Below are 27,275 nucleotides of genomic sequence, written 5' to 3'. Positions count from 1 at the left end.
ATTCCACTATGCATAAGGGTCAGCAGCAACAAGAATATACTAATCAGCTCTGCAAAGATTACAGAGGCTAAAATTATAATATTAATAATATAAATATGTTTAGAAGTTAAAGAAATAAAATAGAATAAACCAGAATCATGACTAAATGAGAGGATTTTAAAATTGATGACATATTGACAAAGGATCAAATGGATTTTGTAGAAATTAAAAACATGATAATTGAAATCCAAAATTCAGTGGAAGGTTAAAACAACTGTTTAGACACAGATGAAGAGAGAATTAATACACTGAAAGAGGTCTGAAGAAATCACCCAATTAGAGAAAAGAAAAACATGAAACAGGCATTAAGAGAGGATGAACGGAATGAAGGATCTAACATGCGTCCAACTGGATTTCCAGATAAAGATAATAATGAAAAAGTAATGATTACAGAGATACTAGCTGAGAACTTTTCATAACTATTTAAAAGCACTTAAAATGAGAAGACTCAGTGAATCACTGGCAAGAAAAATGGAAATATATTTATGTCACAGCAAAACTGCAGAGCATCAAATTTACCATAATTACGTAATTATGATATTGTGGTATTGTCACAGGAATAGACATAAACAGAATAAAGACCTCGGAAATACATCCGCACGTACAGGAAAACTTTATAATTGATGGGACTCCTATTAAATAAGCAAAAGGCAAACATTCTAAAGAAAAGTGGGCAAAAGATATAAAGTTATTGTATAAATAATTATTTAAGAGGAAAAATAAATGACAAATAAATGTAAAAACAACAAATATTTGCAATCTTAGTAAAGAGCTAAGAACCCATTTAACATCCTTGATAAAAATGGAGAGCAAGAGAACTCTCAGACATAACTGATCATGGGGCGCCTGGGTGGCACAGCAGTTGGGCGTCTGCCTTCGGCTCAGGGCGTGATCCCGGCGTTATGGGATCGAGCCCCACATCGGGCTCTTCTGCTATGAGCCTGCTTCTTCCTCTCCCACTCCCCCTGCTTGTGTTCCCTCTCTCGCTAGCTGTCTCTCTCTCTGTCAAATAAATAAATAAAATCTTTAAAAAAAAAAAAAAGACATAACTGATCAGAGTTTAATTGGCTCAACTTAGGAAACCAGTTTGAAATTAGCCACCAAATTTGAATACGCTCATATACTATGATGTGGGTAGCCATACATATGGGTGTGTCCAGCTTACCCTTGTCTTCTTAGAGTTATCTTTTCTATTACTCCCTTAAATTTTTCAAAATGTTTCAGGTTGAACAATACACTAAGTGACCATGCTATTTATGACCCAGTAATTCTACTCCTGGATATACTTACCGGAGGAAAATTCTTGTTCATGTGCACCAATATAACTCTATGAGAATGCTTCCAAGAGTATTATTCATGATAGCAAAACCTGAAAGCACACTAAATGTACCTATCAACAGTAGAACGAGTAAATGAAATATGTTTTTATTTATTATTATTTATTTTTTAAAAGATTTTATTTATTTTGTTTGTCAGAGAGAGAGAGAGAAAGCACAAGCAGGGGGAGTGGCAGACAGAGAGAGAGAGAGGCAGGCTCCCCACTGAACAAGGAGCCTGATGAGGGACTGGATCCCAGGACCCTGGTATCATGACCTGAGCTGAAGGCAGACACTTAACTGACTGAGCCACCCAGGCATCCCAAGATATGGTTTTAATTCTGTAGTACTATTTAGAAATAAAAATAAATGAATAAATCTTTATGTACAACAAAATAATTTTGGGGGTGAAAGAAGGAAGTGACTGAAGAATACATAATGTTTCTATTTACATGAAATTTTAACATAGGTAAACCTGTATAATATGTTAAGTCGTGTATATACACGTAGCAAAATTAACAAATTCAAGAAAACAATTCATACAAAATTTAAAATAGTGGTTATTTCTGGCAAAGAAAGAGGGGATTTAAAAGTATATGCTGAGGATTTTGAATGCACTGGTTTCTCCTTTAAGATAAGTGGAGCTACTGAAGAAGAAGAAGAAGAAGGAGGAGGAGGAGGAGGAGGAGGAGGAGGAGGAGGAGAAGGAGGAGAAGGAGAGGAGAAGGAGAAAAAGAATATACTCGTTAAAAAGTATGACGTATTTTACATTTAAAATTATTAAATTCTGAAAATTTGATATTTTTAATTTTTTCACCCAATACCTATTTTTATGTCTTTTTCAGTTGAGATGATAATATTTTTCCCATTGATTTTAATGGCTCTTTGTGAATAATAACCTTTCACCCATAAAATGTGTAAGATAAAATGTGTAAGAAATAATTTCCTCCTGCTTATTACTAGCAAAAAGATAAGTTCATAAATACAATTTTGTTTCCTTTAAAACAATACGCTATCTCCCATTATTGTGTCCAATCTAGAAGTTTGAATTTTGATTGTTTCATCATTCAGAGAAGTGCCAGTTTTGCTTCTATACTAATCCCATTACCTGAAACTGAATGGCTTTCCTTGTTATATCTTCACCTATTTGACTCGAGAACCATTGGTTGCTCATTTGGAAGAACCTTTTGGGATTAGTCAGAGAAATAACCCTTCTTAGAGACAGCAAATTCAGTCACAGGTACAGGGAAATGTGACTGCTTCCGCATGTGACAGCCAGTGGGCCACAGAGTTGAAAATGGACGCAAGGCTCCTTGACTCCAAGTCAAGCCAGTGAACCATTCACAGGAAAAGCTTTCAATGAAACTGTTCATGTGCTTGCTTACAATACAATAACATTACATATGTAACTTTAAACTGCCAAGTAAAATAACCCTATGCACTATGCTCTTGACATATGAATGACTGGATGACATATCATTGTTAGGAAACGGGGAGCCATGCATAACTGCTACTTACACATCAGTGAAAAACATAGTTGAATAAATGTATTAGGACTGAGACTGCAGCTCAAAGTTAAGACTGGCCACCAAGGAGAGGAAAATAGCAGGGACTAATATGTTGTAATGAAACAAACCACATGGCCCCACCACACACATGCCCCACTATGCTGCATTAATCGTTCCTGTAGCTTTCATTTTGAGTGGCTACCTTGGCCATCAGTGTAATGGGTAGTGGAAGAAATTACATATTACATTTAATTGTCACATTGAGCAGCACTGCGATGCAGGCTTTCTTGGAATTTTAATAGAGTGACCTGGCTGGCTTGCCAGCTAATATAAAATCAGCCTCCTAACTACTTCTTTACTGCTGTCTTGATGACTTCAACTGATAAACTCTTATGACCTTTCTCAATTTAATTCAATTTGTTAGACATTTCAAATGGAATTTTTTTACACAAATTAATGGTAAATGAGGGATTCCCCCCTTCACCAACCACCCCTCCCTCTTTCCTCCAGGAAAGATTACAATAGATGAATTGGAATATAACTGGCTAAAATTGCATAAATGCTCAGCATTAACTCATGCAAGGCAGCATGCAATTTTATAGTGCAAAATAGTTCCCAAATTGTTGGTCTGGGGTGAATAACTAAAACAAAATTTGAGGTTACTCTTGTGTTTGATGGAAAATTAAATTCTGTGGTTAATAATATGGCCTTTCAGTTCAGACAGACGTGGGTTTGAGTCCTGGTATGACTATTTAGCAACCGTGTTCTAAGTAGACAAGTTGTTCAGCATCTCTGAATGCCAGTTTACTTAACACGAAAATGGGAGTCATAACGCCTATATCATATAATGATTATAAGAATTTAATGAGAAAATGTACATAAAGCACCTAGCATGGCGTCTGGCACATAAAAGCTCAGTAACTGGCTCATATTTCTGCTTTCCCCTGTTACGCCCCATCAAAATCTATCTCCCAGAATCTGCATCTCCTGCTGTCCCAAGGTTCTTCATTTCTGCCAGATGTTCTTAGGTAATATGGGGTTTAATTAGTCAGGCTGGGATAGGTGCCTGTGCAAATAAATCCTACAACAGCCCTGAGTCTCACAGAGTTAGTAAGGATTAGTGTCGTTTCGTAGGTCTCTGACTCTGGGTCCTGAGGACACCTGGAAACAGCATTAAGGCAAAGACACCCAATTGCACAGCCTTCAAGTGTTTTTTTTGTTTTTGTTTTTGTTTTTTCTTTTTCCAAAGTTAAATTAGGGGACTCAAATCTATTTTTAGCTGAGGCTACCAGGGTGACCATGGACTTGCCTCACAACAACTCTCAATACTGAAGGGATGCCTCCTAATTGTCCTCAGCCTGGACGGCATGGCTGAGCTTACCTAATTCCAAATCAGGAAAATTCAACTCTAAACCTGAAAGGACTACTTGGTACAGTTAGGTAAACTATCACCCATCCCATGCCAGGTGAAAGAAAGCTGGTCATGCTCCACAGCTGAAGAGGAACAATTAGCATAGGAACCATGTTTGTACACGGCCTCCTCTTGTTAGCCTTAGTTACTCTACCCTGGTCAGAAATTTGAATTATGGGCTTTCCTCCTTGATATGTGACTTGTGAAATCCCAAAACTGTTTCTTATTCATGATCATGAAAACAAAGTTTTGAAGGAGAAAACTGGAAATGTGATTCTTAATGAAGGACTCTTTCATTCTCCACATTTGTCTATTTGTCTTTAACCATATAAAGTGGGGAAATGTGTAAGAGGTGAGATATTCCTACCTTCTTCTTAAGTGTTCTCATTGTCACTTTTCTCCAGTGATCCCACACACCCCCACACTGCACCACACATTTTGCCCTCTTTTTTCCAATTCCATTCTTCACTTGAACACTTCTCTCTGCTAAGCCCAATGAATGCCTCAAACATGTAGCAAGCCAGTGCTGTTACAATCCCTTAGTTTTCCCCACTAAAAATAGCAGACACATAAACTCCCTAATTCCCCATTGCCACTAATGGAATTCCAGCCTCAAAGATTTTAACAGTTATCTCCTCTGCAATCCATGCTACTGAAATGCCTCCTGCTCTGCCAGCTCAGGTGTCATTATTTGGGAAATATTACTTCTCAACATTTTCTTTTTCTAGTTGTTTGCTTTTTTCATTATTTGCAGTTCAGCAGCTATTAAGATCCAGTGCTGCGGAAAACAACAATAACAACAAAAGAGCCGCTTAATAACTAAACTTAAAAACCAAACTAGTCAGCAGCGAACAATGCCTTGTCAACATTTCTAAATGGAGCAGAAAGAAGGCGAGCCAAAAGGACAGAGAGAGGGCAAAAGAGAGAAAGGGACGCTTCCTGATGGATGAGTATGCATAAGTGCTTCAGATAATGGCTAAGAGGTTCAGCCTGCAGCACATTAAAGGGGAGGAGGAGGGGACAAAAGTGAATGGCCTTGGCAGGGGACCCCAGCACCCTGATGTGGACAGATAGATGCAAACCTTGGCGAATGTGGGAGTCACTACGGGTTTCCCTCGCTATCCAAAAGTCGTGTTCTATGAAATCTCTCATATGCTAAAATGGTATAAAGTGAAGAGGCAATTGCTATCAATTTATATGGAAAAAATTGGGGGCATTCTCAGGACCAAAACAATAATCTCTTAGGCTTTTCTGATACATAGGACACATTTTGCTAATGGATGCACAAAATAAACTGAGATAAAGCACACATGCTCACAGACAGTTCAAAGCTCTGACACTTGAGGCTGAGATGATGACTGTACTTGCCTTGGAAGACGCTGGGTAGAGCTGCCCTTGCTGCTCGGGGTGTGCGCTGCCTCTGCACTGGCTTGCTGAAAAACAAACACTGAGCACTATTTTTGCTGTTCCCCTTTTTTCCAAAAAGAAAAAAATTTCTTCTGATTTCCTTCAGTGAGCAAAAATAAGTACGAATGGAGGTCTTTCATAAAAGCAGAGTGGCATAACACAAACTTCTGAAAAATGGGGGGTATCTGTTGTATCTCTCTGGGGGAGCCCTTGCAAATAGCCTTCACATCAAGGTTCTTTCCCCATCTGAGCATCCCTCTTCCTTTCTTTGTCCTGTTCCCACAAGACTTGCCCTCAGATAGATGAAATTAATCCCGCAGCTGATGAGAGCTTAACACCTTCTCGCTCCCAAGAGTATTTACAGGGGTAGCAGACACTCAGAAACCTCACAGCCTTCATACTCCAAAGTAAAACACAACGGATTTCAAGGAAGAGGAAATATTTTGGGTCTAAGAGTTATCCAATCCCAATCAAACCACTCCCCATAGTCATCTGTCTAATAAGTAATATATCCTTAAATGGACTTCTTTCATGGTTGGTTTTTTTTTTTTTTTTTTTTTTTTTTTTTTTTTTTTTAAGACAAAAGGGCAGAGTAGTTACTACTGTAATGTCAGTTTCAGGATTAGGATCCATTCTCCAATTCCCTCTGAAGAGCAGAGTGGGAGGACCCTTCCTCTGGATTAGTGTTAGAGCTCCAGTCAGTTCCAGTAGACTACAGGCTACTCACGAATTGCAACAATAACAATCATCTCTTCTTCTGAGGCAGTTATTCACTATCTCACTCAAAGTAAATGATTAAAAATTGTGATTTCTTCCACATTGCAAGGGAGGTATCAAACTTCAGCCTCTCACCATGGTTTTACAAGGCTGTGTTGAAGGACAAAGTCCCATGTATTGAATTTGGTTCTCCACCATTAGCCTGAAATCATCAAATCAATGTTACAATAGAAATTTGGAAGAATATGTTCCCCAAGGGGCGCCTGGATGGCTCAGCTGGTTAAGCATCTGCCTTCAACTCAGGTGATGATCCCAGAATCCCAGGATCCGGCTCACATCAGGCTCCCTGGTCAGTGGGAAGACTGCTTCTTCTTCTTCCCCTCAACCCACTTATGCTCTCTCTCCCTCTCTCTCAAATAAATATATAAAATCTTAAAAAAAAGAATAAGTTCCCCAAAACATATTTAGCGGTTCTACTGACATTGTCTAATAGCTTTAGTTCAGTCTCCTCAGCCTTTTTTCCCCCAAGACCTGCCACCAAAAGACTTTTTTCACTCCCCCTAAAATGGATTCCTGACAGATTAAACTGTCTTACCATCCTAGGGTCATTTCCCAAAAATCTAATTAAAAAACACTCCCTTTATGAAAACGATGCTCAAAACTCACTTCCAACAGGGCTCCTCATCTGTATTATGCCATATACTTTATTTCTACCTTTGTCAATAAAGTACCTTACCGGCCATCTTTAGTTGATCCTGACTATATGGCATCTTCACATGGTTATTTAATAAAGATAATAAACAAGTCATTTCAAAAACCACTCACCTTCTCTTGAGTGGCATTGTATGATTCCATTAATATTTAGTTCTCCCACTTTCCAATGGTTTCACATTACAATTAGAATGAAATAAAAATTAAAATGTATCTCCCCCCATGGGTTACAAGGTACTAAATTAGCTGGCTCCTGACAAACTCTCTGAACATTTCCAACCTCTTTCTCCCTCTCTCTCTCCATTCTTGACTTTCTGGCCTCCCTGATATTCTATGAAGCACGTCCCCACCTCTCTGCCTACAGCACACTTTCCCAGATAATAGAAGAGCTCACTCCCTCACGTCAATCAAGGCTCCATCTAATTTTATCTACCAAGAGAGATCTTCTTGATGACTTCTTGATGACTCCTTCTAAATTAGTACCCCCATTACTCTCTCCACCTTTACCCTATTTTGTTTTCATAGCACCCATTATACACTCTCTCCCTCTCTGTCTCTCTCTGAAACACACACGCATACACGCACACACACAGAAGAGAGAGAGATGAGATAGATAATATTTGGGTTTAGAGAAGCAGAACCAATAGGATGGAGATAGATAGATAATATTATAAGGACTGGCTCATGCAATTATGGAGGCTGAGAGGCCCCCTGATCTGCTGTTCACAAGCTGGAGACCCAGGAAAGCCCATGGTGTAATTCAGTTTGTCTAAATGATAACCAGAGAAGCTGATGGTGTAGATAGATTCCAGTCCTGATCTGAAACCCTGAGAAACAGGAGCTCCAAAGATAGGATAAGATCAATATCCCAGTTTCAGTAATCAGGCAAGAAGAAAAACAAGTAAGTTCCCTTTTCCTGTGCCTTTTGTTTTACTCAGGTCTGCAACAGATTGCCTTTCTCAATGTGGGTGGGAATTAGCCAATCCGTTTTACTGAATCCACTGATTCAAATGCTAGTCTCATCCAGAAACAGACACAAGGGGAAATAATGTTTAATCTGAGCACCCTGTGGCCAATCAAGTTGACATGTAAAATTAAACATCAAATATATTGAAGTCAAACCTTATTTTATTTGCTGCAATACTATAATTCCTGAAACATAAGTGATCAAAAATACCACTTAATAAATAATAAATTTTTCAATAATGAATGGTTTTTAAAACTTTCTGTGATAGTCTAAGATGGCCACCATCAATCCCTTCCCTCCCCATAAATGCATATCCTCTTTATATCAAAAGAAGCCTAATCTCTACCCATTTAAATCTATACTGTCCTTAGTGACTTGCCTTGACCAATAGAATGCAGAAGTGATGCTTTGAGAATTCCAATGGCAGGTCATAAGTCTTGTAGCTTCTATCTGAATATCTTGGAACACTCACTTTTTGACTCTCCTTCTAGAAACCTAGCCATTACACTGAAGGCTAAGTTGCCAAAAGAGACCATATGTAAACTATCCAGTTGACAGTCCAGTTGAGAGCCCAAGATGACAGATGCTAACTGTCATCCTATGAATGAGCCATCTTGGATGCTCAGCTGAGTCAAATCTTCAGATAACTTCAGGCCCAGCCCTATCATTTGATGACAACTGTATGAAAGATCCCAAACAACAGTCTCATAGCTGAGTCCAGTCAATCCATAAATTCATGACAGCTATTGTTTTAAGCTACTGAGTTTGGGGAATATTTTGCTGGGCAGTAGAAACCAGAACACTCTTTAAAGTATACTATTCCTTCAACTGCTTAATATCAGTATGTTTTGTAATTGTGCACCTCAATATATAAATACTGACTCAGTTATGTTCTTTACATCTTCAAATGATGCCTGTGAGAGTTAACTACTAAAGAGATCACATCCTCCCTCATGCACCCTCCACAAATACCAATATTATAATAGGACTTACAATATCTGCATGTACTTATTGAGGGAGGAGAAAAATTCGAGGAAAAATGATTAACAAAACAGACAAAAAGCCAAAAAGGAAACAAGCTGACTTTGGTCAAAATCTCTTGGGTCACCAAAAACCAGCTTCTGAGCTGGAAGGACCAAAACCAGGCCCCGCCAGGGATTTATATAGGTGCTTGGCATTCCATAACAATGACTTATGAGATCGTAGCAAGATATGAACCTATTATGTGCCGAGGGCTAATCCACAGTGATTTTCTCACTTTTTGGTCTAAGAACTCTTTACTCTGGATTAAAAAAGAAGAAGAAGAAGAAGGTGGGGGGCGCCAAAGAGCTTTTTGTTCATATGGGTTATAGTGATTGATATTCACCTTATTAGAAAGCAAGACCTGTAGATTGCTTTAAGAGAAAAAAAAAAAAAAGATCAGTGAAAACTGAAAATGTAGTTCAGTAGGGAGAGAGATCTGTTTTGGCAGCAACAAAGGAAACCTTTTGAAAGACTTGGACCTTGTGACAGGTATTGGAGGATAGGTGAAATCTGATTAGGCAGAGCAAATACAAAGGGTACTTGAGGCAATGTCTTGGAAAGACATAGATTGAGAATGATACATGCAAAGTTATCAAAGGGAGTTTTGTTTCTTGGGGCACTGAGTAGGGCTAGAGAATAATAGAAGGTAGGGCTGGAAAAGGGGCTTGAAGTTCCATCAGTTATTGAGTAGTAATGTGTTCCTCTCCCTAGAGGGTGCTTATAAATCCCATTTCACCGCCTTTAGAGTTAGTATAGTATATTGGTTAAGTATAATTATCCTGAAATCAGATTGCCAAGGTTTAAATCCAAGCTCCCACATTTGGGAGTTGTGTTGCTTTCGGCAAGTTACTTAGCCTCTCTGTGTCTTAGGTCACTGTCTCTAAGAGCTGGATAACAGCAAGAGCGACCTTGTAATGTTGTTGTGGGGATTGCATATAACATAACTGTAATAATGCCTGGCTACGCTGTGGATCCTCGATGAATTTTAGTTAATACCATGCCAATGTTATGCCAGAGGGGAAATATTGGCAATGAAATGACTATTTTGTCCTCTTTATCATACTCTAAAGTCTTGCTGAGTTTATTGTCAACTAAAACATTCTGTATTTTTCAAATAACTTGGAGCATCTTCGTTTATGGAGCCAATAATTTTGATAATTGGATAATTCTACTTTACTGCCCATCTTCATTATAAAAGAATGCCCTGGACAGTAACCATTTATATTTTGTCTAACAATGGATATGTAAAGCTACTTACAAATGTTTTCCATGTGTCAGGCATTGTTCTATATGTGTTTCATGTGATCTTCACAACAACCTCACAAACTGCAAGAATGGATAATCAGGTTTGATCTAGTAACCAAAAGCTGTGCAAGTAACAAGAAAGATCTGTGTTATCTGAAAACTCTAGCAGCAGAGAGAGCAGTGGTGTCTGATCTCACAGACTTTATTTTCTAGTATGTGGTCCTTCAATTGCAGAGTCATAAGAACTCTTAGCCATTCGACACCTTCATTTTATGGATGAGTAAACACAAGTTCATGAACTTAATGTCATGCAAGGCAAATGTTCTTTCCACTCCCCTGCTTTGCTGTGGAATGTATTTGAGGATTCATTCATGAAGATCGTTTTATCTGGTATTTGGAGATAATAGTAATTTAATGAAGTCAATGAAGCCTTCAAAAAAAAAAAAAGAAAAAAAAGATTTGTCTTGAGGGATTTCAGAACGCTGAATAGCAGCACATCTCTTCTGTCTTCTTCCCACCTTCTCCTTAGCCACCCCCATTCCATCACCCTCCACATGTTCTGCACATTAACTTCATCACCACCTCACCAAACCTGTCACCAGATTTTGGATATTTCCTTCTGAAATCTATACTAATGTACACTTACTGGGAAATGATCTTTAATAAAAATAATTGAGTGTTTAATTTCTTAGATATTTTGAAAAATTATGCTAAATTACAAACCCTTAGAAATAGGGTGATTCAGTTCAGAATCTGTTCCCAACTGATTTTACAAAGTGACAATGTAGTTGTTGATGGTTATTATAATAATCCTTTAACTATTTTGGATCCTTCCTGATTTTCCTATAAATATAAATCTTACTTAAAAAGTACCCAATAATTATTTTAGCAACTTTCAAAAAGTTTGACTGGAATGTCTGGAAAGGCTCTCAGGAATTCATCTAGCCATGTCAGTCTCACCAGACAGATGCTCACAGAGTCAACAAGCCTGACTGTGGGAGAGGCCTCCCTTAGCCTGTGTGATCCCCAAACCATAGCTCAAGACAAAGGCTTGCATGAGGATAGTGTGTAGGGAATAAAGCAGATAGGAATGAACATCAAAGGGGGGGAGTCAATAAAGGATGTATTGAGTTGGCATCACAGGGGCACCCACTCTCAAACCTGCAGGAGCTTTGAGGGAGTCTCATAAATTTCTTTCAGAATCATCTTCCAGAAGACAAAAGGGGACTCCCCGGGTGTATACACTGAGAGCCAGGCAGGGTCCTGAAAGCATATTCTAATGTAAGAGAAGTCCCAGAGCAGGAAGGAAGAGGTACTCAGAACAGCCCCAAGGAATTATACCTACTTGAAGCTGAGCAAAGCCTACTTGAAGTTGAGCAAAGCCTACATGCCCCTGTAGCAGAGGCTGATGTTAGAATTAGGACCAAGAGGATTTGTAGTGGAGCACAAGAGAAGTGTGATATAGGATCTTAGAGATATTCTAGCTGAACTTGACCTTTCTATAGGTGAAGAAACTGCAGGCCAAAGAGCAGTGATTTGCCCAACATCTCATACATAGTTAACAATGGCAACAGAGCTAAGACAGTGTCAGTAACTCCTCAGCCAGTGATGTCTGCTGTCCCTTTTCTCCTTGCTGGAAAAAAAAAAAAATTCACAAATTTGTTTTAACTATGTTCTTTTTAGATGTAAATTTTTTAAACTAAATTTATAATTTCTCTGGAGATGAGCAAAACCTCATTATGAGTCCGTGACCAGATACCAGGTAGTGTACAGGGGCCATAATCTGCTCTGTAATGTAAGATGAAGTGATGAGGCCTCAGGTCCCCCTGTGGAAATGATGTTTACTAGCTCTATGTTCAACCTAAGGGCAGGGGTTCTGGAGTCAGACTCCATGAGTTCAACTTCTAGCTCTACCCTTTACTACAGGGAACTTGGTGATGCTAGTTCACTTCTTTAAGTTTCAGATTCCTCATCTTTAAGACCCAAAGGGCTGGTGTAAGGGCAAAATAAGATATCACATATCAAGTATGTGAGAAGGTGGATAGAAAGATTTCACAAATACGGTTATAAAGAACTCCAAGTAACTGGAGTAGGCTAAGACCAAAGTTTCAGCAATGTCAGCTGCCTACAACCACCTTAGATTGTGTAGAATATTATCCGAAATATGATTTTTACATACTTTTCCTGCAGATGATCTTACATCAATTTCCTTGAGTTATGTCAAAGTGATTAAAGCATTATCACTTGACTATATTTTCTAATCTTCTGCCTCTCTGATGTGTTCTTCCTCTTCTACCTAGAATGCCCTCTGATTTTTCTCTCTGATGATTTAAATCCTACTGATCTCAAGTCAACACAATATTCCATGTCTCACTGAATGACTATATCGCATAGTCTGACCTAGACAGGGACATAATAGGTGCACGTGCACTAATGAGCTGGATGATGAATATCACCTTAACTATTGCACTGTTTTGAAACTTTGGATAACCTAGTTGAGCCAGCAGGGAAGCAAGAGCAAGCCATCTTTTCTACAAACACTTACTGATCTCCTATAATAGACCAAGCACCAAGTGAGGCTCTGGGAACACAGCGCTGAGTAAAAGCAAACTTACTCTCTGATCTTATGGCAGTTATAATAGACAAATAGGGCAGGCAATCAATGGCTGTAGCAAAACTAATCTATGTTTACAAGTGTGGTAAGTGCGAGAAAGAAAAAAATACAGTGTTGTAACAGCAGAAAACTGGAGAAGGGAGTAGATTTGAGTTGCCCAGGGAGGTCAGTGCGTGTGAGATCTGAAACACAACTGCAAGGTAATCAAATGTGCGTGTGTTGGAAGGGATAGAAAAGAGAGTACAGGAAGGAAAACAATAGGTGAAGGAAACAACATAGTTACAAGACCCTAGGAACGGAAAGACTTTGTTCTGAGGAACAGTTAAAAGAAACTCAGTGGGACCTGGTGAAACGGGGGCACAGAAAGCAAAGGGAAATATGACATGCTTAATAAAGCCTTAAAGTGATTTGAATAGTAATTCCAAAAGCACATTTGAACATAACATACCCATCAATGTCACTATTATATGCAAGATATCAATATTTATTTCAATTCTCTATGACTATCCATGGAGGGATCATGAATATTCAGTGGCATCATTTGGGTGGAACATCTCTCCAAAAGTCAGTAATCATAACAGGTGTAGTTTTAAAATATTGATCATTCCTTATTAGAATTTCTTGCAATATATAAATCTTAAAGGTTCTAATTTCTACCTCTAGCATGAAGGTACACACACAGTCTATTCTTTCTATATATCCATAAAGGTATCTACTCTCTTTCTCTCTATACATACACATATACACATATATACCTGTATATACACACATATATACAGCTGAACCATTGAACATGTAGGGGCTAGGGGTGCTGACTCCCCACACAGTCAAAAATCTGCATATAACTTTTGACTCTCCCAGAACTACTAATAGCCTATTGTTGATCTTAAACTTACTGATAACATAAACAATTAACGCATATTTTGTATATGTATTATATGTTGAATTCTTGCAACAAAGTAAGCTAGAGAAAAGAAAATGTCATTAAGAAAAGCATGGGAAAACACATTTATAGTGCTGCATTTATCTAAACAAATGTACATGTAAGTGGACCCGTGCAGTTCAAACTTATGTTGCTCAGAAGTCAACTATATAGAGAGAATACATATATGTAGTTGGTCTATATACATAGTCTATATATATTTAATATTATATATATCGCTCTACTTCCTACTACTATATATACTAGAAATTAATTTACTATACACACTAAAAACTATGATCTGAGAGGCATATATGTTTTTAAATCAATTCCTGATTTAAGAACTCATTTAATAAAATTTTACCAGAAATTTGGCATCCCAATAGTAATTAAGAAAACAAGGCTTGCAGATGGGTACACAGCTAGTAAATAGCAAAAGTAGAGGGAAAACCTAGATCTCATAGCTCCTCAACAACTGCTTATTTCATTGCCCAGGAAAGCTGTCGAAGCTTGCTGACCCCTGCTCTTTGAAATGACAGTCAAGAAATGCTACAGCCCCTCCACTGGAACCACTAGAGTGAGGGAGACAAGCAAAGTTTGAACACCTAACTTCTTCTTTGTAAGTCTCCTAAGGCAACAATTATCTGCATACACACAAATACGCAGGAGTAAGAGGGCTGTACACCCAACGTACCAAGGGCTGAAGTTCAGATACACAGAGTTTTATGAAAATTCCTCCACTAATGTGATCAAAAGCATTCTCTTTCCTAAGAAAGCATGACAGAATTCATATGAATAAATGTTAAAGTAAGAATAATCTTGAATCTACTCTAACGTTTTAAGCAAGTTACCTGTGACGCATCTCACAGGATGTAACAGCACGTCAGTGTGTGCTGAGAGCTCAGTTGAGAATTTCTACTTTAAAGACCACTTCTCACTTTTCCTCTCCCCTCAACTCCTCAATTTCCTTGTTTTCTTCCCTCTCATGTCCTGCCTCTGAAGATGATTCTGTGTGTCCTCATTATCATAGGAAAGAGAAAGAAGAACCAGGTGTTCACAAAAATGCTTACTTTTCTCTTCTAGATGGGCATACGAGTATCAGCTAGACACACCGAGAGGAGCAAGCCATCAGCAGCCTTGGAAAAATGTGAACCTTCACTGGCCCAACAGTGTGTGTGTGTGTGTGTGTGTGTGTGTGTATGCATGTACACACACACACACACACACACACACACACACAGAAACAGACACCAGCTAAATAAACTCCCCAGCTACCTACATTTCTGGTAAGGGAGAGCATTTGAGAAGCCCTTTCAAGCATAGAAAAGGTGAGGCAGGGGGCAGACAGGCAGGGGAAGGTTATTTTGAGGGTTGGTTTAATTTATGGGGTTTATTTGTATCCTCTATCGTTCAGCGGGAAACCTTGTAAATGATGTTTGCATGCACTAAACTGTGATAACTGAACTGATGAGTTAAAGACTTGACTGAACGTTTAATGTTGCTTATTAAATAATTATGACGAGGTTTGATGAATGGCCCTGATTCCCTGAAATTCCAACTGAGATTTTCAGCATGAGTTTCATTAGACAGACATGGATGGAGCCTGCTACAACCCAGCTGCAAATGAGCTTGCAAAACATTTGAACTGGAAGCCTTCAAAAGTGAATAATTCAACTGTCTTAGTCTATCTTCCTTGGTCCCCACACTAGCATTTCATTTTCATTTGATGATGGAGTGGAAGCAAATTATGCTATGTCTATGGGGCTTTCTAAAGTATCATTGCAAGATATCTCCATATGTACTTAATGAAAAATTAATCTGTATTCTTTGTGAAAGGGGAAAAAAAAGCTATTCAACTTAAAAATAAATCTTATTCTGAGATGTCAATCACCTATCTTCCATGAATTCTGCGATGATGTGTGGCCAATGTAGGTGAGAGATGCGAAACATTAGGATTTATTGAAGCCAGTGAACTTGTTCAGTGTCTGAGCCAGAGTCATTTGTTGTAATGACATGTGTCATGCACTTTTGAAACTCCTCCATGCACTGGTGTAAGAGCTCATTAGACCATCCAAAAATTTAATTTCAAATAAGAGAGCATTGCAAATCTGGGATTTTTGTCCCATATCCTAAACCTTCCAAGTAGCTGTCTCTATTTTTGATGGCAGATTCAATTTATGTATCTACAGAGAATTCACATTTGTGCTTTTTTTGATGATTTTTTTATTTAAAAAGACAAGCTGAAACTCTACTCCACAATTGAGAAGAAAGTAGTCTGCAGTGAAGTGAAAGGAAACCTGGTACTGGAGAGAAGTGGGCTGGATTCAGAGGGGTAGTAGAGGTGGTAGTCAAAGGCAAGGGTTCTGGAACCTCGACTACCTGTGTCTAAATCCCAACTCTGTCATCACTAGCTGCAGAAAAAAAGCACAGACATGGAATTGAGAATCCCTGAGTTCCAGTTCTGCTTTTATAAGGCCAAAACTGCATCTGGAAAGCATTTAAAGCTTTTGGTCTCAGTTGCCTCATCTGGAAAATAAAGATTTTAGACTCCATACATGTTCATATTTAAAAACATTTGATTAGTTACCAAGTAGTTGTCTAGAACTAATTTCATGTGTAATCACTTAAGTTTATTCAATTGCTCTGTAAAAGTATAATATTTTGAAAAGATAATTTAAAGTATTTTAATGTAGGATCTCAAGGCGCAGTTTTGCTCATAATTTACTCGGCTTCTAGTGGCTTAGAAAACTTAGTCTGCCTTATCCTGAATTTCTGACTCTTAGATTAAAAAGTGAACAGTATGGTGACCAACATATCATAATAAAAATAATTAAATAAAATAAAAAATTTAAAAAACATAAAAAATGAACAAGGTATCTAAATTAAATTTCTTTTATGTGAATCCAAAAATAGCTTGAAAGCATTTAATAAATGCTTTTAAAAATTTAATAAAAGCATTTAATAAACACTAGAAGCCGTAACTCATAACTGACAGTATCTCCAGATACGACCATGGTTTGATCTTGATGTTGTTCAATCATTTCTCTGCAGACCCACCTCTGAAGGGCAGACTTTTTTCCTTCATTCATTTACCCCTGATCTTAGAGAAGAAAGAAGGTAAAGTAGAGGCAAGGCTGATATAAAGGGGTCTGACAGTGAATACAGATGCACCATAACTTTGTTCACGTATTTGATTCAGAGAATCTAAAGACATGAGCACTTGGTACAAGTTTTATCTCCACGTTTTCTCCTTGCAATTATTATTCTGAATTTTCATGGAATAACCTCTCACCTTTACTGACATCTTTGTGTGTGTTCTTATTGACTGTACAAGTCTGCCTAGGTAATGGACTTATACATGGAGAGAGATTCCCTGAGTAAGACAATAAACTAAAACCTTGAGACACGTAGGGATCCTTAGCAAGGAGAACTTTCAGCCCTCGCTGATGGAGGGCTGCTAATCCACCCCTTCCTGGACTCCCCAGTGAGCCAGTAGTGTATACTTGGTTATTGGCCTGTCAGCTGGTCTCCTCTAACAAGCATTTCTACATTTTCTTCACTCTCTTTAAGTCCCTAAAAAAGAAAAATCCAGGAGACCTAAACTAAGGATTCAAGTTTAACTGTTGCCCCTATCCCATGATCAAAGCAATATTCTAGCAAGTCTGTCTAACCTGCATTTGCTCTTAGCTGAAAAATTAATCTCCCTGACACTCTGCCCCTAATATTTTATTTTGCTAGACTTCTGAGTTCTCTGGCATCCAGCTCTAAGATTAAATAATGGCTTCCTAGAATAATTCCTGTGTTCTTTACATTGCTGCTTCCCAGAAACTGTCTCCCCTGTTCCAAATATATGGCCATTGTGACCTGTTTTGGGTTTTATAATTGCCCCGACCACTTCACCTTGTTGGGGATAATTGACAAATAGCTGGAGCAAGTAGACACCTAAAAAGGGGAGGGAAGACTGTGGAATGTTCAATTAAAGAATATCGGGAACAGTGGATTTTACAAACTGCCTAAAAACTAGCTCTTTGTGGTATTCAGAAAGCAATTAACAGATCATTTATTACAGTAATTTGACAATAAAAGTGTGCTAGGTTTCAGGACAGGATAATCTCAGCGACAATGTAATGGCACCAGGTGAACTGCCACAGGCTGGTGGTCCCTGCACAGACTGGGAAGACAGAATTTTCTTCAGCTCAGGTGTTTCTTGGTAAGAAAGATTCCCCAAACGTTAGCAGGGACTTCCAAAGTTGAGGAAGAGAGAAGAAAACGATATGAAGGTGAAGTTGGTGGTTGTTCAACACACCAAACTTCTGGGCGACAGTTGTCTGGAGCATGGGCCTCTCTAACTTCAGATGACAGTTTCTTTTCACTACCTTCGCTGTCACATTCCAGTCTCCAGGAATTTCATTTTCCCCCTGGCCATCCATGTTCTTCTTCCCAACGTGTACCCATCCCTAAGCTGTTCCCCAAGCATCACAGATTTTTCTTTTCCAACCATTTTAACAAATATTGTTTTACCCTCATAAGAGAAAAAGAAATATTGATGAAAAATAGCGCTTAAAGGCGAGGTTATATTTGGAAACGGACAAAGATTTAGATTTGGACAAAGAATATAAACAAATCATAAATTAGGCAAGTGATTTTTTATAACAGGTAAGTTAAGGCCTGTGGGCTAAATCTGGCTTGCTGCCTATTTTTGCAAGGCCTGCTAGTTAAGAATGGTGTTTACAGATGAACATTTGTGAATAATTTGATGATAGGAAACACTAACTTTGAAATCCACTCTGTGAAATGTTATCCTGACATATAAAAATAACTTCACTCTTCAAACAAAAAACAAAAAGCAAAACCAAAACAAAAACCTTCATTCTTTTCGTTAGTATGCATTAGTTTTAGGGGCTGCTATAATGAAAAATCATAAACCGGGTGGCTGAAAATAAGAAATGTATATTCTTGCAGTTGGGGAGACCAGAAGACCAGAAGCAAGGTGTTTGCAGGGCCACATTCTCTCCAAAATTTCTAGAGAAGAATCCTCCCTTGTCTCTTCCAGCTTCTGGGAGCTCCTTGCATTCCTTGGCCGGTGCCTGCATCACTCCCATCTGACTCCATCTCCCCTAGGTCTGAATTTCTGTGTCCTTTTTCTTATAAGGAAAGTAATTATTGAATCTAGCATGCATTCCCCCACCTCTAAATCCAGATGGTGTTATCTTGAGATCCTTAATTTAATTATATCCACAAAACCCCATTTTCAAAGAAGGGCACATTTACAGGTACCTGGGGTTAGGACTTGGGCATAGCATGTTTTGCATTACCATATACTTATTTTGTGTTAAATAGTTATTATAATTACTTCAAATTTCATCCTAAAAGTGTGTAGAAGGTTGTTTTCTCTCTCGTTATATAAATAACTATATGATAGCCTTGATTTTGCCTCTTGACCCACAACAGCTAAAGGAAAAGATTGCCAACCTCTGTCTTATGCTGTAGACATTATCATGCCTAAATATTTGACCCATGTTTTCTATTTTGTACTTATCATCCATTTATTTTAAGTGTTACAAAGGAATAGTTTGCTTTTTGAAAAATTGTTCTTAAAAGAACTTATCATACTCCTCAGTTTGCAGGGTTTTTTTCATAAAAAAAGACACATGATAGAACTACCACAAAAAACAACCACAGTGTCTACACATGCAAACTGGTTTGGAAATTGCTTAACTGTAAACAAACTACTTAATTGAATGTTATCATAAATATCATAATAAGTTGTACTCAAACACTTGATATTTCAAATTTAACAGGTTCCTCCCACTCCCCGTCCAGACACTCCCCAAAAAGAGCAATGACAACAAAAAATAAATCAAAAATGTGTTTTAGTATCAAATATAAAATATATTTTCTGCTCTAGAAGTTTAGTTTGAAAATGTTTTAAACTTCGTAATCTTCGTAATACCAAATCAAAGTGAAAATAGAGAATGAAAATATCCAGAGGGGCAATGTTGCACCATAATGGAATAAATTATGGAGTTAGCACGGGTTAAATTTACAACAGTCACAAAATTCCTGTCCCATGTTAGTGTGCAATACCCACATCAACATAATAGCAAAAAGATCAAGAAGGAGATGGAATGAGTCATGAGGTCACTGAGATTTCTTTAAGCCTTGAGTCAGACTTCAACTGCCTTTGTGGAAAGTGGGCCAGCAATGTCTTTGAAGAAAGAAAGCCATCAATCTTGCAAAATACCAAGACAATGATTAGTGAAAACAAGCCAAACTTCCATCCTCTTCTCCCACATTCCACTACTGCTAAATAAACTAAACATATTATATAAGAGAAAGTCCTGTAAACCAAATAATTTCCCACAAAGTTCTTATCTGATGGATTAAGAAACACTGTCAGGAGTAGTTGGATACAAAATGAGAAATGAAAATCATCAGTGAAAATAAAGAGACCAAGTGGTGCCAGAAGAATGCTGTTCCAAGAAAAAATGGTGACATTTCAGTTGCTACAAAAATCCTGACACACAATAGATAACAACAAGGAAGTTCCAAGTTTCATTTCTGTCCAAGATTCTGGGGCAAGTGCTTAAGTCTTTTAGGCAATTGATAAACAGATGGTTTCACTAGCATTCAAATCCCATTTTCCCCCATTTTCTATCTAAAACAAGGCAATCAGACATTGCAGTTTTGCCTGTTTGTTGTGTGCATGATAATCTGACATGTATTGTTCTTGAAGATTGCGGGGTTTGGGGGAAGGGGTAGCATGTTTCTTATTCCAGACAAAAACATCACATTTACAATTACATTGACAAAATGCCTCATAGAAGGCTCTGTATCAGCAGATCGTGACCCGAGACCTAGGTCAGCAAGGTGAATTAAGGGCAGCAGGAATTCTTTGACCACCACCATGGAAACAATGGCTGCAGGGCATGCCAAAATGCCTAACTCCAAGGTATGATCTCATAGTTCAATATGATGGGCAGGCAACATAAAATTTTCAGTCACAGTTAAGAAAGGGGAAATAGAATTTCTTTCTCCTTTGGTGGCAGTGATTTATTGTATTTTGGCTTTGGATGTTCTTAGATTCAGGCATTTTCTTTATTGACTCCAGTCTGTGGCCAAAATCCAGACTGGCAAGAGCTGCAGAGCCTGGAGATGATGGAAGGCAGCCCAGAGATCAGAGATCAAGAACAAAGACTGAGGTCTAAACCAGAAGAAAAATAAACTTTTGTATTCCATTCTAGTCCAACTCTTTCATTTGGGGTAATCCAGCTTCCAGAGTTCCTGGGAACTGGTCAAACCTCAAGTTCCTTCCCTTGCCACAAGTTGAGCTAACTAAAGCTGAACAGTCCTGCTAGTTTGAGCCAAGAACTGGGTTTGGGGGGGGGGGGGTGCGCGCGCATGCGTGCGCGTGTGCGTAGGGGTGGAGAGTAGCATTTTACTTTTGAAATCAACCCTCTGGTAATCAACATTCTGAAAATCTTCTGGCTGTAAAATCATCACACTGAATTTACTCTCAGGCAATAAGTGTTCCCTTCCTGTTATCCCAAAACGTCCTCACAATCAAGGTAACCCCAGCCTAACTGGTGTGAGAGATGTAGGAATATGAGTGTGCGTGTGCATTCTATATGTGTACATTTCATGTGTATTTTCCCTCAGAGTAATTTAACATATCAATTTAATAGTCACATAGAGAGCATGCCGATAACTAGATGTTTTCTTATACAAAGGATCCTTTTTCTCACCTCATCTATATACATACCAAAATGTAAAAATCAATTTCCATTTGTTAATAACCATTGATGCCATGAGAGAATAATTATAGTTTCTTGGCATAGTGATGAAGCACATATTTTTAATTGGTAAAAACAATATGGTAAGACAAGTTAAAATAACTGTTAGAAAAGTTCATTTTTAGTTGAGATAATGTGCATATCATTTTAGAAACTTAAGGATAAAGTATCTTACCATTTTGCCCAAATGTGTAGTTATACTGTTGCCATGCTCCAAGGTGACCTAACTGATTTCTTAAGGTTTCTTTGCCTCCTTGAAATTAATTCTATGGTGATACTAGAACTCCAAATCAATTCAGTGGAGTCTTAGTAGGCCTTCCGTGTGTGTCCAGCCTTAGTAGGTGCCGTGGTAAGTGCTTTCCAGGGGAAACACAAAGTGAGGTATTTGCCACTGGCAAATGTACCATTCTTGAAAAGAAAGTAAGCTTTATCTTGCGTACAAGATCTAGAGACGTAGTAGAAAGAAGAACACAGGGAAAGTATGGTAAATAAATGAGGTGCCAAAATGAGAATAAAGCCAACAAATAGAAAAAAAAAAAAAGCGCCCCAAACTGAATAACATGTGTGGGCTGGAAATTTCATAGATCTTACAGATCAGGGAACACAAGGGACAACCACAGTGGCTAATTTCCTTAACCCACCTACCCGTCCACACAACCAAATGGGCCACTAGGACTCCTGATCTCTTATAATACTGTTAGAACACAGTACTTTTTCTGAGAGAAGTATAGGAGGAATACTTTGCCACTGGTAATGAAAGGGTTAAGTAGACTTTGAACTGAATTTATACCAGGAGACAGAATTGATGCATCTTCTTTGATTGTTCAAAAGCCAATAGAATCCCCTGATCCATTCCATTACATTTATTTCTGTCGTGCTGAGCTAAAGGATAGAGAAGACCTTTCTTACTCTAATAAGTGAATAGCCCTGCCTCTCTCATTGCTGCTGCATCTTTGCTGACCTATATTTCTCGCATATGGATGGATCACCGCTAGCGGGTTCGACAGACGCTATAATATCATTATGCAAATGCAGGTTCACTGCCACTCGGGAATCCTATAGACTGATCGCTTCATTATCAGTCTTATCAGAAAATACAAGAGAATTGTGTCCCATACTTGGTGAGATGAGAACATAATTTAGATTAAGTAGTTGACTGTCTGGCTACTCTATTGGCCAGGGTGGGAGATGAAGAGCTGATTTTGAAAGCTGGCATATCAACAGGCATTGCTCTGCAGAGGTAATGCCGGAGCTGGTTTCTATGCTCTCCCTCCTCCCCGAGGCTCTGCCCTCTTCTTTCCTCCAAATCAGAACCTATGCTAAGACACTTGGCAGCATTTAATTTGTTCACCTGCTATCATATGTCCTTGAAGAGCGTCTGCCTTATTTTAGAAGCAGTTTAGCCCTGAGCCTAGAGAGGGAGGTTGTTCAGTGAAACTCGCTCAAACCTTAGGATCAGGTGACCTGGATTCTGTGCACTGGGTTCACAGTTTAACCTTGAACATTTTACATGAGTCCTGTTTCTTAAAAGTTACTTGACCTAATTAGGTCTCTTATTTATAAAATCAAAGAGTTAATGAAGACTATTGTTTAAAACCTCTGTTGACAGTAACATTTCACTATTACCTGGAATTTCAGTCTGCTATATTTTTCCAAGTCTTATTCTGTAGAAACAAAATATGGCTATTGATACTTACCCCAGTTAGTAATTATCACAGGATTCCATTAAAATGGTGCATATAAAACCACAACGCATTCATGTGGTAGCTTATTAATGTGGAAAATTAACGTGGCATCATTACTAATGAAACTAAGGGACTGCAAACCATAGACCTGGGTTCAGGTTCCTGACATTGGCCATCATATGCTGAGGTTACCCCGCCCAGGTGCTTGGCTCCTGACTTTACACCTTATCCAGAATGCATCCTCACATATCTTCTTTTTTGAAAGCTCCTACTTATATAAAACCCAGCACTCAGCTGTCACCTTTTCTGTCAAGCTTGCCTTCTGCTTCATTATAACCCTCAAAAGACGCTTTTACTACAGCACCTCTCCTATTGTAATATAGTTGTTTACATTTTTCTCTATTTCTGATTGTGAGCTTCCTAAAGAAATGAATTATGCCTTTCCTAATCTTTAGTTCTACAACTGTCAGCATGGTATGCCGTAGCCGGTGCATAATAGGGCTCAATAAGTATTTGATCAAGACAGATCACACCGTACCTAGCTCCAAAATTGCTGCTAACCAAGTATTATGAGAAGGTGGTATAAAGGAGGTTGCCTCCCAGTGCCTGGGAGAAGGGGACACACTTTCTCGTGACCTCAAAGGAGGAGTTCCCAGAAAGATAGCTCCCACAGACCCCTAGAGTCTGTGGGAAGAGAAATTGACTCCTTGACCTAGGAGAGCTGTACCAAGAAGGTCTTGAGCTAATATCTTTGTTACTGACAGTCCCTCTCTAACTTGCCAACTATGTTATTCCTGGGATGACTCCAAGCACAGAAGGTCTGCCAGCAGAAAGTGGAACAATTTTGACTGGCTTATGGCACAGAATCTCGAGTCTAGACCCAGCCTTTCATCTTGTAAAAGCTCTGCTTCTGAAACAGTTCTTTTGGTCTCTAAATCCCTGGAACAAGTGAGGAGTAGCATACATTGCCTTCATCAGAAAGCCTAGTTGAAACACCAGGATGATAGTTGTACCACCCAAGTGGGTGATTAATGACAAATTTACAGTTGCAGTCCTTAAAATTCACCATCTCTATGCAGCATTTTTTTTTTTTTGCAGGGTTCTAAAGCAGAAGCCCTACTAGGCATGCAAAATATTGTTGTTTAATAAGTGGATGGAAGAATGGATATGTAAATACACAGGTCAGCTCCTTCATTATTTGAGTATCTGAGGTTGTGGGTCATTAAGTGACTCATTTAAAGCCAAAGAACTAATAAAAATGGAGTCATATACTCATAAAGTATTTAGAGTTGAAGAGACACTAAGATTTATCCCATGTCACCATTCATTTTATAAAGGAAACTAAGAAGAAGAAAAACTGGTAATGTTTTCCCTACATTCCTTAATCAGTGGCCACAGTACTTCCAGCTTCTAGTCTGACATTATTATTCCAGAAACCACCAACTCTGGGATCTGCTCTTTTGCATGAACCTCTGGCCTCAACCACTAATGGCAAAATTCCTAGAGCTGACTGAGATCCTCTTAAAGTCTGGACATAGTGTATTAGAAAGTCTTTTATAAAACTTCAGGGCATTCCTTCATTCCATAAACAATTATTGTATTCCAATTGTCTGCCAGGTATTCTGGTCAAACTAGAGCTACGTTCAAAGATAAATATGCTGTTTCCTATCTTAGACGTGCTTAGAATTTCACATAATATAAAATATTAACTAGTGCCCCTTTCTCCTCCCTCCCTAGCTCCCTGTTGGCCACACCCAAGCACTAAGAAGAAGATATATAGATCACTATGATGGGACTCTATGGCTGGGGAAAAAAAAAAAAAAAGACGTCCAATTCCAAGTGACCAGCTCTTAAGGAATTGTTTTAGAGAAAAGGAATGCCAAACCTTAATCTGTTCAAAGTGCCAAGGAAATCTAAATTGGTTTAGTAGCTTTTGCAACCAGGATATCAAGTTTTAGAAAGTGTGAGGGACCTATTTGTCCCCATGGGAGTAAAAGAGAGATAGACACATCCCTTGAAATCAGGGGGTGTAGGTAAGCATAGGAACCAATACGTTCTCTTCTCTGGAGGCTCTTGGGAGTGTGAAGCTCACGGAAGCCCCTTGCATCAGTGGAGCATGATAGAACTGTGATGCAGCTGCTAGCATGGAGAGGGGAGGATAGCCATGGACCAGTTCCCCACAGATCTCAGGAAGTTTTTTGAAGAAGACCAGCCTGGTTCTTAGAAGCCCAAGGGAAGGAGCACAGAGGCTAGCTCAAGCAGAGGAGGTAAAGGAATCATGGGGCTGCTGAGGACAAAGAGAAATTCAGCCACCACCTCTGTGTCATTTTTCATTTTTGTTGGGGAGCTGGAATAAAATTGAATATTGCCTGAACAAACCACAACCACTGTAATTCTTTCTTTCCCCACTGTCAAAAGCCACATCAGATTGTACCAAAAAAAACCAAAACGAACAAAAAAACAAAAACAAACAAACAAAGCCCTGTGACGATAGAAGTGTGCCCGAGAGGAGAGAAAGAGAAAAGAAAGACAGATATGGACAGAAGTTTGAAATTTGACAGTTACTAAGATACCAGTAAACCACATTAGACTGCAGAATCCCTGAATTGAATGGACGTCCCAAGAAAGAACAGAATAAGTTACCTGAGCCAAGTAAACTGAGGTTTCAGAGGTAAATGAAAAACTGCAGTCATGATAAGAAGTGTCATGTGTGCCCAGGTCTGAATGGTGATTGATTGTGTCTTTTACAGGAAAAATAGAGAAGGAGCCTGAAAGGTAAGCAAAACATAATAGTTTGGAGAGTTTTACAATAATAAAGGAAATGCTTTGGGAAGGGTGATTAACAGGTCTCCATGGAAAGAATGAAGGGAAAGTTAGGAAAATCTTATTCAAGAAGTCATTTCAGCAAACCCTTGAAGACAGAATAGGATTTCACATGCCGCAACAAGTAAAGTTTACTTCTCCAGAAACTGGCTGGTATATTTTGGGACACACAGTCTTTCTATATGGCTAGAGCAGATGAAGCCGAAAAGGAAGGGTCATTAGATTCTGAAGGGTAGCAAAGCAGGCTGAGGAGCTGGGATGTTTACCCTAAGGAAGAGGGAGGCACTGAATGACTGCTGAAACCACATGTCTGCAGGCTATGCTGACTCAACCAATCCGGGGCTCATCCCACGAGAAACAGTGAATGAATGCCCCCCTCATCATAATAGCAACACTTCCTGAATGCCTGCCATGTGCCCAGCAATTCTCCAAGCCCTTTGTATATACAATTTTACCACGTCTTCTCATCACTTCACAGGAAGGTGCTAGTACTATCTGCTTTTCTTTGCAGGAAAAAAAGGCTAAGTAATTTAAATTCAGAGTTTGTAAGGAACAGTCTGGATTGGAACCCAGGATGGATGAGTCCAGAGTCTGTATTCTTAACTATTAATAACATTCAAATTTGATAAATGAACTTACCATAGGTCAATTGTGAGGGTGGCTGGATGGTTCCTTTAGAAAGCATTGTGAGGTCTTTCCATTCTTTTTAGCCTCTGTTGTTTACTTCCCACTCAATTTCTGTAAATATTTAGCTCCTGACCTCTTGATTTTGTCCAGACCTTATACTAGACTTTGGGCCTCTTGCTTCCACTTGAATCTTTGACTCTAACGGTCTGAAGTACAGTGTTTTGGCCAGCAGATATAATATAGGGAGAAATACTTTGGTTAGGAGTCTTCTGGTGGCTCTCAAATTGCCCCTCATTTTACCTTTGAAAAAGCTTTGCCAAGCTCATGTCTGTGAGAGTATTTAGCAAAATTCAATGTGTTAGTCGTTAACAAGCAAATTCTTTAAAACTAAATGCCAGATGGGTGTATTTCTGGTTATTTCCACTCCTGGGTCTAAGTTGCAATGAACCCTCAAGGAAATTCCTTCC

The sequence above is a fragment of the Ursus maritimus genome, unplaced genomic scaffold, assembly GCF_017311325.1.
Source record: "Ursus maritimus isolate PB19 unplaced genomic scaffold, ASM1731132v1 scaffold_18, whole genome shotgun sequence".
In the NCBI taxonomy this organism is placed as follows: Eukaryota; Metazoa; Chordata; class Mammalia; order Carnivora; family Ursidae; genus Ursus; species Ursus maritimus.
This window is presented reverse-complemented; position numbering follows the sequence as displayed.